The sequence below is a fragment of the Corvus kubaryi genome, unplaced genomic scaffold, assembly GCF_017639235.1.
Source record: "Corvus kubaryi isolate FWS band 111438036 unplaced genomic scaffold, C.kubaryi_AGA036_p1.0 37396, whole genome shotgun sequence".
NCBI lineage: Eukaryota > Metazoa > Chordata > Aves > Passeriformes > Corvidae > Corvus > Corvus kubaryi.
In genome coordinates this window covers 2,405,596-2,419,973 of record NW_024581135.1, presented here as the reverse complement: position 1 = coordinate 2,419,973, position 14,378 = coordinate 2,405,596, and the positions used below count along the sequence as shown (strand labels likewise).

The window sequence follows — 14,378 nt, the reverse complement described above, 5'->3', positions numbered from 1 at the left end:
TGTGTCATCAACCCAGGGAGACCCTCTTTTAGTCTGGGTTGGCTTCCCCTGAGCTGCTCCCCAACCAGGCATCCTCCAGCTCCAGAGATTTCTCTTCTCCCCCCTGCCACAACACAGGCTGCTCCACGGAAGTTTCACACAAATCACAGCACACTGACAAACTGAGCAATCCTGTATGGAATCATGGAATCACAGAACCATTAGGGTTGGGAAAACCCTCTAAGACCATCAAGTCCAACAGTTAACACAGCACAGCCAAACCCACCACTACCCCTTGTCCCGAAGCTCCACCTCTCCACATTTTTTGACATTCAAATCTCCACTTACTCCATTTCCAACTGTATATGTGCTGCTGGTGGTGCAAAAATCATTTCAAAACAAACAAACAAACAAAAATCCACCCCCACAAAGCAAACGGCAAACCAAAAGCTCAGTCCAACTTGACCCAGTACAGAAAACATCTTTGCTGAGGAAAAAAACCTGGGGATTTGTGCAGCATCCAAAAAAGGTAGTGAGAGGCTAAGGGGAGGGCATGAGGCAGCAGGAGCATTCACTTACTTTAAAAGAGAATTTATCAGCCCAGTCTTGCCCCTGTGGCCTTTGAGAGAGTCAATAATGAGCTTGTCTCCTTGTGCCTCACCCGGCTCTTCCACCTAGGAAAGGCAGGCGGACACCTCCACTGCTGCTCCATAATCTGCATCCCCATGGGAGGGACACTCACCCCACAGGACGACACCAAGGCCAGAGCAGAATTTCTGCGTTTTCTGCTAATATTCATTCTCAGTATTCTTGTCAGAGTTTCTTCATTCCATCTCGTACTGGGTATTTGAAGTAACAGAACAATGGAAGCTGAGTAATTATACCGAACAGAGTAAGACAAATTTTGTTGTTTGGATTTTTGTTTTGCTGAATTTTAAATAATCTGTTTTGTCCTAACCTGCTGAATTAGTGTTTGCCTTTATGCCAGTATGTTCTTGTAGATCTGGAACTCTTGCATAATTTCACATCTTTCTACACCGAGCCTGCCCAAAACCAAGATCACTTCTAACTTAAAGTGCTCCTAAAAATTTGAAGTGCTCTATTAATTTTAAATTGCTCTACATCATGTCTGCTTAGAATCCCAACTGCTTTCTCACGCAAAAAATATTAAACTATAAAACACACATCTGCAACATAACAGCTACCCAGCTTTTTTTTTTTTTATTATTTTAAAGATCAGCTTTCTCTCTTTTTGCTTTATCTTTGAAAGAAAAAAACGCTCTCGGAGAAAAATAATAGAACGACTCATCACACGTTTTATTGCGAGCCTCCGTCTATTGAAAACCTTTTAGGTTTGTCACAGGACTAAATATATTTTATGTCTACCAATTGGTAGCACATAGTCCAGCCCATTAACCCGCTGACCTCAATAAATTATGATTTCCTGGCAGGAGCAGTATCCCTGGAAGATTGACACATCCCCAAACGTGCTCCGAGGGTTAACGATACTCCCCAGGATTTTTAAAAGACGGCTCCTGATCCGAGACTTCTGTCTCAGGCAGCTCTTTCGAAAATGTTCTCAAAGCCTTTGGTGTTTTTAGAACCCTGACTTTATCCTCAGCAAGGGGAAGAAATGGCATCGTTTCCAGCTGAGCCCATCACGTTATCTGTGGAACAACAAAGCCCTGGTGCTCCACCGGCACAGCTTCCCCGCAGGGCACCTTCACCAGCCAAGCCTTGGCCCCCGCTGCGAGGTCACAGAGATGTCCCTCTGCTTCCCTTTGCTCACATCAGTTTTCCATGGAGCAATCCTCTCACCTGACCCTTGGGGGTCTGTGCAATCCAGTCCTGGCTGTCTCCCACCACCTCTGTCTTCTCTTTGATGTTTATAAATGGATGTTGTTAAAAGGAACTTGTTGAGTGAAAGACAAAGGAACTCTATTTAAGTTAAGTTAAGGGAAGTTAAGGCTGACTCAGTATAAAACTGTACTTAACTCAGGGTAGTGGCAGGCATTGGTGGCCAGGCTAATTTTTAGGACAAATTTTTAAGCTGAAGGCCTCTCATTTCCTGTACTTGCACAGCAACTCCAGCACTAACAAGTGGATTCACTGTCAAAGTCATTTTCTTTGTGCCACTGTATCTGAAGTAGCTTATATTAATCTATCAAAAGGTCACTGCTCCTTTAGTGAGTGACCATAAATATACACAAATACAAAAACCATGCTCTGAGCATGCCACAGATCAAGCTCCTCCAGATCCATATAGATTTGCTACTTTGCCATGAAGATGTAAAACCAGCTGAGTGATGGGATGAAGCAATAACCCTTCCCAGCCATGGTGCTTTATCTTGGGAGTAGCCTGGGACGTGCTGGTTATTTACACACAGTCCATCACAAGAAGCTGCTCCTGGGATATTTTCCAAGATTCCAAGGTTCACACAAACTTTCTTGACTTTAAATTCAATTCAACTGAATTGAATTAAATTTAAATTCACACAAACTGTCTTGACTGGATCTCTATGTGCACTCTTCTCTTCAGAGCATCTCTGCTACTGGAGCAGCTGTTCTCATGCTGGGGACATGAATTTTTGTTGGGAGGGGCAGCTCATCTGTCACCCGAGATTAGAAGGTACATTCCCAGCTAACCAAGGAGCCACCTGCCTGCCTTGACCAAATTCCAGTTTCTTTTCTGGAATAATCCCAACTGCATCCACATGAACCTCTGCAGGAGAGCAGGATCAGTTAGTGACACAAACAAGGCTCCTACCTGGAATGGAATGTAATATCTCATAAAAAGGAGAGGGACTGGAAGAGCTTTAAGGTCCCTTCCAGCCCAAACCATTCTGGGATTCTGTGATGATTCTATGAAATAGGAATTAGACCAGAAACACTGCAACAAATCAACAGCAACAAAACTGGAGGGTAATCTCAGCTCTCCCTCTGGGAATTACATTTGCCCTGGCTGAGGAGGAGTCCCACAGCCATCCCTGCTGCCCACAATGGTGGAGCTCCCTCCTGCAGCCCTGAACTGCCTTTCTGCAGGACAATGACTTCTCCTGCCTGGAAGTGTGACTGAAGCATCCTGTGTAACTTTTAGCTGTAACTTACAACCATGTTGAATATTTCTTCTTCCTTACCTCTCAAGGGAGTTATGGGGAAGTTATATTTTGGGAATATTATGGGAAAGCAGTGGGACATACCCGTGAATCCACCTTAGCTGTAAAACCTCCATCACTACTGGAGTTTTTCCACTCTGAAGCTCTGTATCAGGAAACACTGGACTCACATTTCCCCTTTACCTGACTGCAAGATATTTAAAATAAAGCAGCTACAGCTGCCATAAAAACCCATCCATCTCTATCCCATCCCCTGGGTCAGCCTTCTGCCACTTGAATCTTCTCAGAGTCCAAGTTTCCTGGAGAAGCCTTTGGTTCAATAAAATATTTGCTGGATGCAAAACCTGTGGTTATATTGGGTTTTGTTAAGCAGTTTCCTAATAAAGGGCAATGCATGTTGAGCCTTCATAGTAACTCAGATGTGACACAAATAATACAGCAGATAATTACAGTGCCCTTTCGCTCACCTCAAATTTAAACAAAGGTTAAGCTGCCCTTTAGAAAAGTAAATATTTTCTCTAGTCAAATAAGTGTAGACACCTTTAGAAACAAGGATATATTGCCAAACTAAACTGAATGGAAAATGGTTACAATAGAATAATTTCAAAATATAACGGATGCAGAGCTGCTCAGCAGAAGCAGCAGCCAGACATCCTGGCATCATGGACGGCCCCTTACCTTACAAAATTCCCAGGCTGGTCTCCATATGTTTTCCAAAAACTGTTGCTTGAAATTTCTGTCTGGTCACAGCAGATAGGAGAGAGAAATATTAAAAATAAGAAAGTGCATAATCTCCTCGTCCCCTTAAGTCTAGTAAACAATTTATATCAAATTTCATACAACAGAACGAATCCACGGACCTTTAAGTAATTAAGAAACAGACACTGAAGCTTAAAAAATAAACTTTAGGGGAAATCTCCCATAGTGGCCAGGAAATGGCTCGTAGGTTTTATTTAGCTCTCCTAGTCCAAGGTTTAGCTGTGAGGGAGATAAGAGCCAGGTGTGTTTTGCACATCTAATTTGTTTAGTCTGAAGCTCTTTCAAACAGCACTTTTCAACTCCGAGTCTGCACCCGACTTCTAAAATCTTGGTCTGGGATGAATTGGTGTCAGATATAGTCAGGGGCCCTAAATCAGAAGGATCACCTTTGGGGGAAGGAAATTGTCAATTATTTCTGGTGTGCCTGGTTTTGGGGGCTGGAGGGTGGTCAGGCATCCTTCTGTCAGCTGCGTTAAGATGGAATCATAGACCCATTAAGGTTGGAAAAAACCTCCAGGACCATCAAGTCCAACCTTTGTCTGGTCATCATCACTTGCACTAAACCAAAAATCCCCCCTCTACTCGTGTTTTGGACATTTTCAGAGATGGTGACCCCAGCAGATGCTCCAGATGACCACCAAAAAGTCAGCGTTGTCCAATAAATCCTCTCATACCAAAGGCAAAACCACCCTGAAGGTCCCTTCCAAGGATTTAGGCCCAAATCACCTCTCTGCTGAACTGCCCAGTGAGAAGCTGATAAATGCCCAAACATGTCTGATTTTCTACTTTGAGATGAGCAAGCCATGAGTCGCCTCTGGATGGGGGAGGCAGCTGAGTGTGTGTGGGAAGCTGAGAGGAGATTCATCCTCCAGGGATGCACGGGATGAGGCTCCACGGCTGCAGATCAGCAGCCACGCTTCACATTAGCAGAGCTAGGTAGAGGCTCTGTAAAGCTGACAGAGATTTTAAAAACTTTGGTTCTTAATATTTTGACCTTCAACCACCTCTGGCAATAAAGGAATTGCAAGATGTTTGAAAAAATCATTTTATCCCTGAAAAAAAAGGGTTAATTTGTGACAGTAACATTCACAATACTGCAGGAGAGGGCGAACCAGAAGAAAACATGTAAAATATCCATCATGACCACTTCAGTGTTGACTAACCTGACTTCCAGGCTCTGCCTGAGTCTCCCAATCCTATTGGGTGTAAGTCACATCCAACTTCAACCGTACGTGCATTTTAATGAGCATTAATCGTGCCCTTCTCTGTTTGATCCACTATAAAAAAATAGTCAATGAATTTACACCCTGTTACTTATTCATGAACAAGTTGTGCCCCTGAATTTTAACATGTTATGCCTTAAACCATCAGCTGTATATCTGCTTTATGTGATGCTCCTACATAAGCTGGCAGTCCATCAATTTCGTGTCCATACATTTCTTTGAAAGCTATATTATAATTAGAGCTTAGGTTAATACTATTCTGTAACCATAAAACAGACGTAAAATAATTATAACTCATTTAGTGAAATTAGAAAAAGAGCAATTATTAGACTCCCATTGTGAGGCTTTGCTGTGAGGGACAGACAATCTATCTGCAAGATGTACTTTAAGAACACCATTTTGAAAGAAATAAAGTAGATAAATTACTGTTTTGTTTGGGTTTCAGAAAACTTAGGCCCATAAATACAAGTTCAACTGTTACAGCAGGAAACCCCGTGTCTGTCCGCTCAGGGCCTCTCTCCCAGGGCTCCATGGCAGGGGGGAGGAGACCCCAACATCTCACCCATTTTATTTTAATAAAAAGAAGTGAAAACAACTGGATAAACATAACAAGAACAGTTTTAAAATAATACAAGCCACCCTCCTGAGCCTTTAAATGTCCAAACAGATTCTGTGGAACATCTTAGGGCTCACAGAAAGGAGACAGGACTCTCCGGCCATGCTTTGTGGGGAAACTGAGGCAGGAGAGGGTTTAATTTCTTCCCTCCCCCTTTTCATCCCCCCCTCGGCATCGGAGAGGAGTTGTAGGGAAAGGGAATTGTATAGGGAAGCCATGGGGTGAAAAACAGATTAGGAATAAACTGGGGATGGGGTAAACTTAGGAAAGAGTTCATATTGGGTATAGGGTAAAAAGGAAAAGTACGCTGTGGGTAGGGAAGTTGCTGGGATGGATATTGTTTATAATTTTGTGCATAACGGCTGCCTTTGACGGGAATGCCTCCAGGCCCAGTAACATTCGCTGCTTGTAAACCCTTCTTTCCTTGCACTATATCAAACTGTACAACTTCCCCATCTCCTACACTTCGCAGGTAATTTTTAGGGTTATTCCTTTTAATAGGAATACCAGTTCTATGGATGAATAAATCTTCCCCTGTATCATCTCGTGTTATAAATCCATAGCTGTTTTTTACATTGTACCATTTCGCAGTTCCTGTGACTTTCGTTGCTGTAACTTCTATCACATGCTTGCGTGTTCGTCGTGGCTGCTGGTCCCACGTGGCTGCTGGTCCCAGGTGGCTACTGCCAGTCCCACGTGGCTGCTGCCGGTCCCACGTGGCTGCTGGTCCCACGTGGCCGCCGCCTCACCAACTCCGATGTCTCGGCCAGGCCCTCGCGTTGCGGCTGCTCTGCGCCCTCTGAGCGGCGCTGCTCCGGTGTCTGTCTGGGCTCTGCTCTGTTTAATCGCTGCTGCTGCGGGCAAAGCTGCCCCTGCTCCTTGAGGGGAGTGCTCGCTGCAGGCCCGGCAGGAAAAGAGCCCAGGAAAAGCTGCGCCCTTTGCAGGAGAAGCGCTGGGAGCAGAGGGGAGAGCGGGAAAAGGGAGCGAGAGCAGCTGGGCGGATTTGCATCACAAATACTACCTGCGGCAGATCCCTCCGCGGGCAGGACCGCATCACAAATAGTCCCTCCTGGCGGATCACTCCGCGTGCGCATGCGCATCACCGGTACGCATCACCGCTGATCCCTCCGCGCGCAGGACCGCATCACAAATAGTCCCTCGGGCGGATCACTCCGCGGCCGGCCGCATCACCGCTGATTCCTCCGCGGGCAGGGCTGCATCACAAATAGTCCCTCCTGGCGGATCACTCCGCGTGCGCATGCGCATCACCACTGAGTCCTCCGCGGGCAGGACCACAGCACCACGGGTGCCTCCGGCAGATCCCTCTGTTATAAATGGTATTGTGGTGTTGGCTTTTCGCACGTTACATCATTGTTATGAATGTGACGTAAAGAAATTCAGCCCAATTAAATTTAATAAAGAAATAGATTTTATTCCGCGGCCGAAAGATCGGTCACACAGAAAGCCACGATGGAGAAAAGCAGCCCCAGCCCGGGGTCGGAGCTGGGTGAACACGCGTAGGTCTGACCTCTATCGCATCGACCTCCCAAGTCAACAAACATAAAGGATGTGTGCAAGGGAAGTGAAAGTCCTACTGCAAGAAGAGAGATTATTTAGACGAAGCTTTCCTGACAACGCCTCTCAGGATATTGGGAAGTTTGACTTGTTAAGATTTGCAAGGCATTACATACTGAAGGGATGTGGACAAAGGCCTATAAACTTCCAACTAAACATGAGGATGTGCACGGCTGGAGCAGGAGGGAGCGGGATCAACGATGCTGACGTGAGCCTCAGCACACCGGGAGTGCAGCATTTCACAGAACCCCAGAATGGTCTGGGTTGGAAAAGAACTTAAAGCCCATCTCCTTCCTGCCATGGGTAGGGACACCTTCCTCCAGACCAGGCTTCTCCAAGCCCCATCCAACCCGGCCTTGGACAGTGCCAGGGATTTCTGACAACTTTAATTAGTTTTTTATATATCAGAATCTCTCAGTCTTCAAGCTCCTGCTATGCTGGGATATCCATTTATTTGGGAAGAAATCACTTTGTGCTGGGAACACCCCTCCCAGGCTGAAATAGAGCTTAGGGCTCTACTGAGCCAACAATTTGCCCGCTTTCACCTTCTCTGATAGAAGATTAAGACAGCAACATTTCTGATGAATCAGCAACCAAAATGATGCCTTTTCCTGACAGACTCTTGTCCAGCTACTGCTCACACAGAGGAAAAAACCTGAATATTGTTATTTCCAAGCCTTGAAGGACAGAACCTTCTTCGGACAAGAGGGATTTTTCCCCTCACCTCCAAATGCAGGACTTTGCATGCCTGAACTGTGACTTAGATCTTTGGTCCTATGGATTTTTCTTTTTAAGCTGAAAGTCTGTTGTGAAGCTATGATATATCAGAGTATCCCGTTGCCATTTCATGAAGATATGGGGGGTGGAGTGTTCAACTCGTAAGCAAAAGCACCTGCGCTGAGATAGGCAGATGCTGACGCAGCTGTAATTTCATGAGAAGTTTGGACAGGGAGAGATGGAGCAGATGAGGACTTTGGCTCCAAATGGGAAAGGAGAAAACCTCAGTTCCTAGAGATGCTCCCAGAGATAGTCCTAACGATGAAGATGAGGAAGACCCTTTGCTCCCAGGGAAGGAGAAGGGCCTCTGTTTTTGTTTCTGAACGGCTCAACCTTAAAATTGTACCCCAAAAAACTTCAAGAGTGGACCCTCGAAAGCAGTTGCGGGGAAGCCAGTTGCTATCTGTGTGTGACCTTGAAGAGCTGCAAGTCGGGGGAAGGGATTCACATGCAGGCAGAGAGACTCCTCTTCCTAAACGGACTGAACAGTATTTGGAAGTGGGCGGCTGTCTCGTTGTGATAATGTTTTCATAGCACGAGCAAGAAGAGACTTCTCTTTCTAAATGGGCTGAACAAGGTTATTATGGACGTGGTAAACAGACTGAACATCTCAAGGGTTGTCTTTTTACACTGTCAGTGGGAGAAGGGAGGAAGGTGGGGGGAGGAGGAGAGTTCTGAAGGTGGTATAATTTTTTTTTCCCTTCTTTTAGGTCTGTTAATAAACTTCTTTATATTCTTTCAAGTTTGGTGCCTGCATTGCGTTTCTCCTAATTCTTATCTCACAGAAGATAAACAGTAATGAGTATTTTGGACCAAACCACTACAGTGCCCCATCTCTGGAACTGTCCAAGGCCAGGTTGGACAGGTTTTGGAACAACAAAGGCAGGGGAAGGAACTGGATGATCTTTAATTTCCCTCCCAACCAAATAATTCCAGGATTCTGTTACTGATCAACCTATGCCATTTGTAAGGAAGTTTGACTCTGTCCACCTCGAAAGAACTCTATAAAAGCCAAATGTTCCCTCAAGAATTCCCACGAGAGGAAAAGAAGGATCTGAAAAGAAATCCTGCTCATGGGACTCAGAGCCCAACCCAAAAACCAGAGTGAGACCCAATCACAGGGAAATCCATGGGTTCATGAAAATGTGTAAAACACATTGTGGTAGCAGAGCTAAACACAACAGAGCACAGAAAGGCTCCTGCTACCTGCTAACAGTAAAAACCATCATGGATTAAACACCAAACAGCTTTAAGGTGCCTGTAATTTATTCAAAGCAACTCTACACTGATATTTCTCTTTCCTTTTGGGGTCAACGCATTTATGATTCGTATTTTCAGTCTTATCTCTACAGTCGAGAGAGACAGAAGGAAGCCTCTACTATCAGGCTGATTTCAAAAGCTGGAGGTAAAAACATCAAATGTCACACAATATGGCAAAAATATATCCAACTCTATGAAATTCTTTGTTTCTTTAACATAATTTCTCTGGAATGCTTTTGAGCTTTCAAAGAATCCTATCAATTCCTCCCTGCTTAATTTATAGCAACGTTAGAAATCAATCAGAATTAAAATGGAGCTATTTTTTATAATATTAAAAAAAAAAGGGGGAAGCACATACAAAACACTTTTTTTTTCACGCATGCGTTATTCCATGATTTCTGTGTCCAAGTAAAACCTTGTTTATTGGTTTGTGTTGTAACATAATTTCTCGTTAAATGAACCCTTGGAAACAGAAGTGTGGTGAGAGAAATTCGACACTCCCAACATTTGTAAAAGTGGAGAGGGTTGTGCTGGGCTTCCTACTTAAATAGTGGGAATGTGCTGCTGGAACTGCTGGAATGGGGGAACAACCCCGCTTCATCACTAATTTTACTTTCCAAGTGACTGGAAAATTCTCCAAAGCTTCCTGTTAAACAACACAAAAGACAAGTTCAGAGACCTGGTACCTCTGACAGTTGTGAAAGACAGGAAAAAAAATGAATGACATTCTCCAGAGGATATTTTTCTGTCACTTAAGCAGTTTACATATTTCTCTATTTTTACCGTATTTTTCTTCTTCTGATCACCAGGGATCGTATGTGAGTTTAGGGTCATTAGGGCTCTGTCTAGTGCCAGACAGATTCTGCTACAGTCAGATTTTTATGATGACAGCATGAAATTTTTGGAATGCACTGGTGAGTTGTGGGACTATTGTTAGACTGTCATTAAAAAGAAATAAAATAAATATAGCTTCGCTTTCTAGTACTACAAGCAAGTCTTTGGCTTTAAATTTTGCAAAATACAGATGATTTCTTAGAAGAGATGAAAAAAGTAGCGAGTAAGTTTAATAATTTTTATTCAAAAATATATTGAACCGATTATTCCATCCAGAGTGAGAGAATATAAATTTTTTTTCAGGGTTAAGAGAACAATATTTGGGAAAACACAAAATAAACAAACAAACAAAAAAAGCCAATGAAGAATTTAACATTTTTATTTAATTATTTCTTTCCTTCTGTCTCCTTCCCCTTTCTTTTCAGTGTTTCAATCTGTTCTCCCCCATCCTTGGGGAACACTGCTTGAACCTGCGTTTGTGAGTTATAAGCTCTCTGTACTGTACATAGCAGTTGTTAAGGATCAACTGATTAACCATTTTATAGAAGATTTAGAGGACTCATTCCAATTTTTACAGCTCCATGTGGTTTTTAAATATTGTAATGTTTTCAACCAATATGTTTTCTGTCTCCCAGCTGTAAAACAATACCTATTGGCTTGGGGGGACGGAATTTATTTTTATACAATTTTGGTATAATACAATTTTTTGCGCACTGCTAACAGCATCTTCTGGGAAAGAATAAAAAAAGCCTCAAGATGAAATATTGTTCTCCTCATTCCTTGCTCATTCACTTGGGCTACTCAAATATTATGGCCCAAACATTTGTTATCACCCGGAACAAATTAGGAAGGGATACATGATGGGATTCATGAATTCACCTGTTTTGTTGGCTTAGCAAACCCTTTAAATTCTTTCATATATTTAATATCCTGTGCATTTCTTAATTTAGAAACAAGGGGCTCACATAAAACATGTCAAGCTCAAAAGATTTGCCTGTGTGAGCGCTTAAGACAGTTTTGTTGGATATGTGGGTTTGTATCAAGACTCTATGGACAAGGCATGGTTGAAATCCGTGCCCCTCTGCAGCTTTTAGTAACAGTATTTTCTTTTGGGGTTTTCTCTTTACTCAAAAAATTGCAAAACAAAAGGCGAGAATTGACCTAAACAAAATGGTGAGTAAATTTAACACCAAAGTATTGCCTCAGGGTGATGCACTGGGCACCTTAACCTTTGTTTTCTAATGGCCCTAAAAGAAAAGTCCTTCCTTTGGGAAGTTCAGGTGTGTTTTTCCGTGCATCTGAATTTCTAAGGGTTGGCTTTGAGTCACAAATTTTAGATCTTTACTTCTTCTGTTGATGTCAGGGCAAATATTAAAGCCTTTATCCCATCATAGTCCTACCATGGCTTCAGCTGAACAAAGAATTTACAGAATTGCCTGTTTATCACCACCACCATCACTGATAATGCTGTAATATTAGGATCATATTATCACAATATAGCAGCTAATACAATAACAACATAATGATTGTAATTATAATTTCAGCTAATGTTATTTAGTGTAATATAACAATGCTCTAACAAGTATAATAACAAAAATAATACTTAAGGTGCTGAGCAGGAACCCAAACACGACACTCTGTGGGCTAATGTACAATGTACACTTAACTGTTCATCTCACAAAAAAATCTAAATACTATCAAGGAAGCACCAATTTACCTCACAGGAGCTAACCAGGCAGGACAAATTTAAATTGGTTTATCCTGCACTCTTTGTGAGTTAAGCTAAATTCATATTTGCCACAGAGCAGGGATGCGGGCACACACTGCAGAGCCATCAGTGCCCAGGTAACGCACACTGGAGCTCTAAATTAGGAGGGTGTTTCTACATGGCCTGATAGACCCTTCTCAATTAACACTGGAGCATCCTCATTTCACTAAAAACACAAATATAATTAAGACATGGTCAGAAACACGATCACTAATTAAGACATGGTCAAACAATCGCTCGGGTCTGGGGTTCTGTGAGATCTCACCCCTCTGACTGGATATTGCTCAGAGTTCTGAGCTATCAGCTGAATTCACCTCTTCCTCTGCTCCTGAGAAGAGAATCCCTAAGGAACGTTCCAAAACTGGGACATTCAGTGAACATGCAGGAGAGCCACATTCAGATCCAAACCAGAAGCATGGCAGGTCTTCTGCAGTTTTTAGTGTCATTCCCTTTGCCTTACATGCTCCATCTGGCACCCAGAAACTCATCCAGATGAAAACTTTAAAGCTGGTATTAAGCAATAATTTAACTCCTGACTAAAAGCCTTTGCACAAATAATCTCCAATAAAACCCACAAAGTTCTCCCTAGGAAAAGAATGGGAATTTTACAGTTATTGTATTTGTAAGGGAAGAGCTTGGATCTGAAATGTGCTGGCACTTGCACTTCCCTGCCTCTCATCTAGAGATTTTTCTTTCTCCTCTATGTTAAATAATGACATTTTCTTCCTAATACCATATTTCTCCAAGGGGAGCTGGGAGGTTTCCTGCAGGTACCAATCCAGAGGGCACCACAGAGGAACGAAAGAATATTAAATCACACAGAGCTGCAACTAAAAAGGGCAAGAGCATCTAAATATGATAGTTTATTAATAACTGTGAATCTTATAGGATCTGTGTAAACCCTTTCATGCCAGCATCTCTTCATTCTTCCTATGATACTCTGCCACCTCATATTCCCACAGAACTTCTCCCAGCACTCACCATGTTAAATTTCCCTTTACAGAAACACAGATTGCACAATCAATGCATTCTTGATTTTTTTAGTTGAAACTGTAATGATATTTTTCAGAGAAAAGCACAAAAATCTGCTTTCCTGTGACAATTTTTTTCTTACGGTATTTTCTTTTTGCAGAAAATTTCTTTTGCATGTAATATCCCGAAGGGTTTATGGCACACCAGTTGTGACAGATGTGCTGTTCCTAACATAGTTCCACTGATAGGAATTCCACAATATTTTAATTATTTGACTGCTGCAGGTTTAAAAAAGTTAACACAGGACTCTTGACTGAAAGAACATGAAAACTTCAACTCCAATTTTAGGCACAGTTTTCCTTGACTTTATCTGGAAGTCCTGGACCAGTCCATATCCTGCCTTACCTTTTAGCTGTTTCACATGGATCCCATCCCTTTTTATTGGACTCTTGATGCCCACTGATGTTTTATGCATAATGATGCTCAAGTTTAATTGAGCTGTGAGCTTCAGTTTAATTATGAGCCTTCACGATACCTTCAGCACTTTTTCTTCTCTGATTACTGTAACTGGTTCCCTCCAACCCCTTTAAAATCCTTAATCTATTAAACCACTTGTAGACGAGCCATTTTTAGGAGAAAGCCTAATTACTCTACTGCAATTATCTTAATGCATCCTCGGTATTTAGGGGAAAAAAATAATAACCTGAGTGAAATGCACTTTGTGGACTATTCCAAACATTCCCATTTAATGATCTGAGTCACAATGCATCTCTCTTGTGCTTAAAATGAATTTATGTGGAGAAAGTGACACTCCAAGTCCTCATCTCTGGTTAAATTTCTGATCATTAAATTTCCCACAGATTTTAGAGATGTGACCCTCAGACTCAGTGGACAATTCTCTTCTTCCAGTGCATGAAATTCTCATTGTTTCAGTTTGAGAGCCAAAAAAAAAAAGAGGTAAAAATTAAAAAAAAAAAAAATTTACATGTGCCTTAAATGTATTTTCAAAAACCCAACCATGAACTTTTCAATAGGTCAGCTTTGCCAAAAATCTGACGGGTTTTATGGAAATTAAAATTATCTGTTTGGAAAAGATAACATTTGTACTCATATTTACAGCTTTTATAGAACCAGATTTTCTCAAAATAATGAGGTTTGATCCAGCCAGTTCTCTCAAGTATAAATTCTTTCTATGCTTTCTATATTTATAATTTTATATATCACATGCACAGCCCCTTTCTACTTATTTATAATTAGTACTCACATAAAATATGTTTCCTCACAGTTTTGAGCAGGATCCTGGGTGGTTTTTGCGTATCATTCACCATGAAATGCTAATTTGTGAGAAGTGTTTATACTTTTTAAGGCAATATTTAGTCAATTTTGAATACTTTATAAAAAAATTAACATTTCACAATAAACTTCTTACCAAAAAAAAAAAAAAAAAAAAAGAAAAGAGAGAAAGAAAGGAAAAGAAAAGAAAAGAAAAGAAGTAAAAA

General features: G+C 41.9%; 1 long non-coding RNA gene across 1 annotated transcript in view; it reads right to left on the bottom strand.

The window, feature by feature from the left end:
• Nucleotides 1–3,770: 3,770 nt before the first annotated feature.
• Nucleotides 3,771–14,378, bottom strand: part of LOC121670765 — a 20,882-nt gene continuing 10,274 nt past the window's right edge. Inside the window, exons 4-5 of the long non-coding RNA XR_006018255.1 lie at nt 5,018–5,131; nt 3,771–3,835 (exon numbers count right to left, since the gene is read on the bottom strand). This is a non-coding gene — a long non-coding RNA (uncharacterized LOC121670765). The remainder of the gene's footprint in view (nt 3,836–5,017; nt 5,132–14,378) is intronic.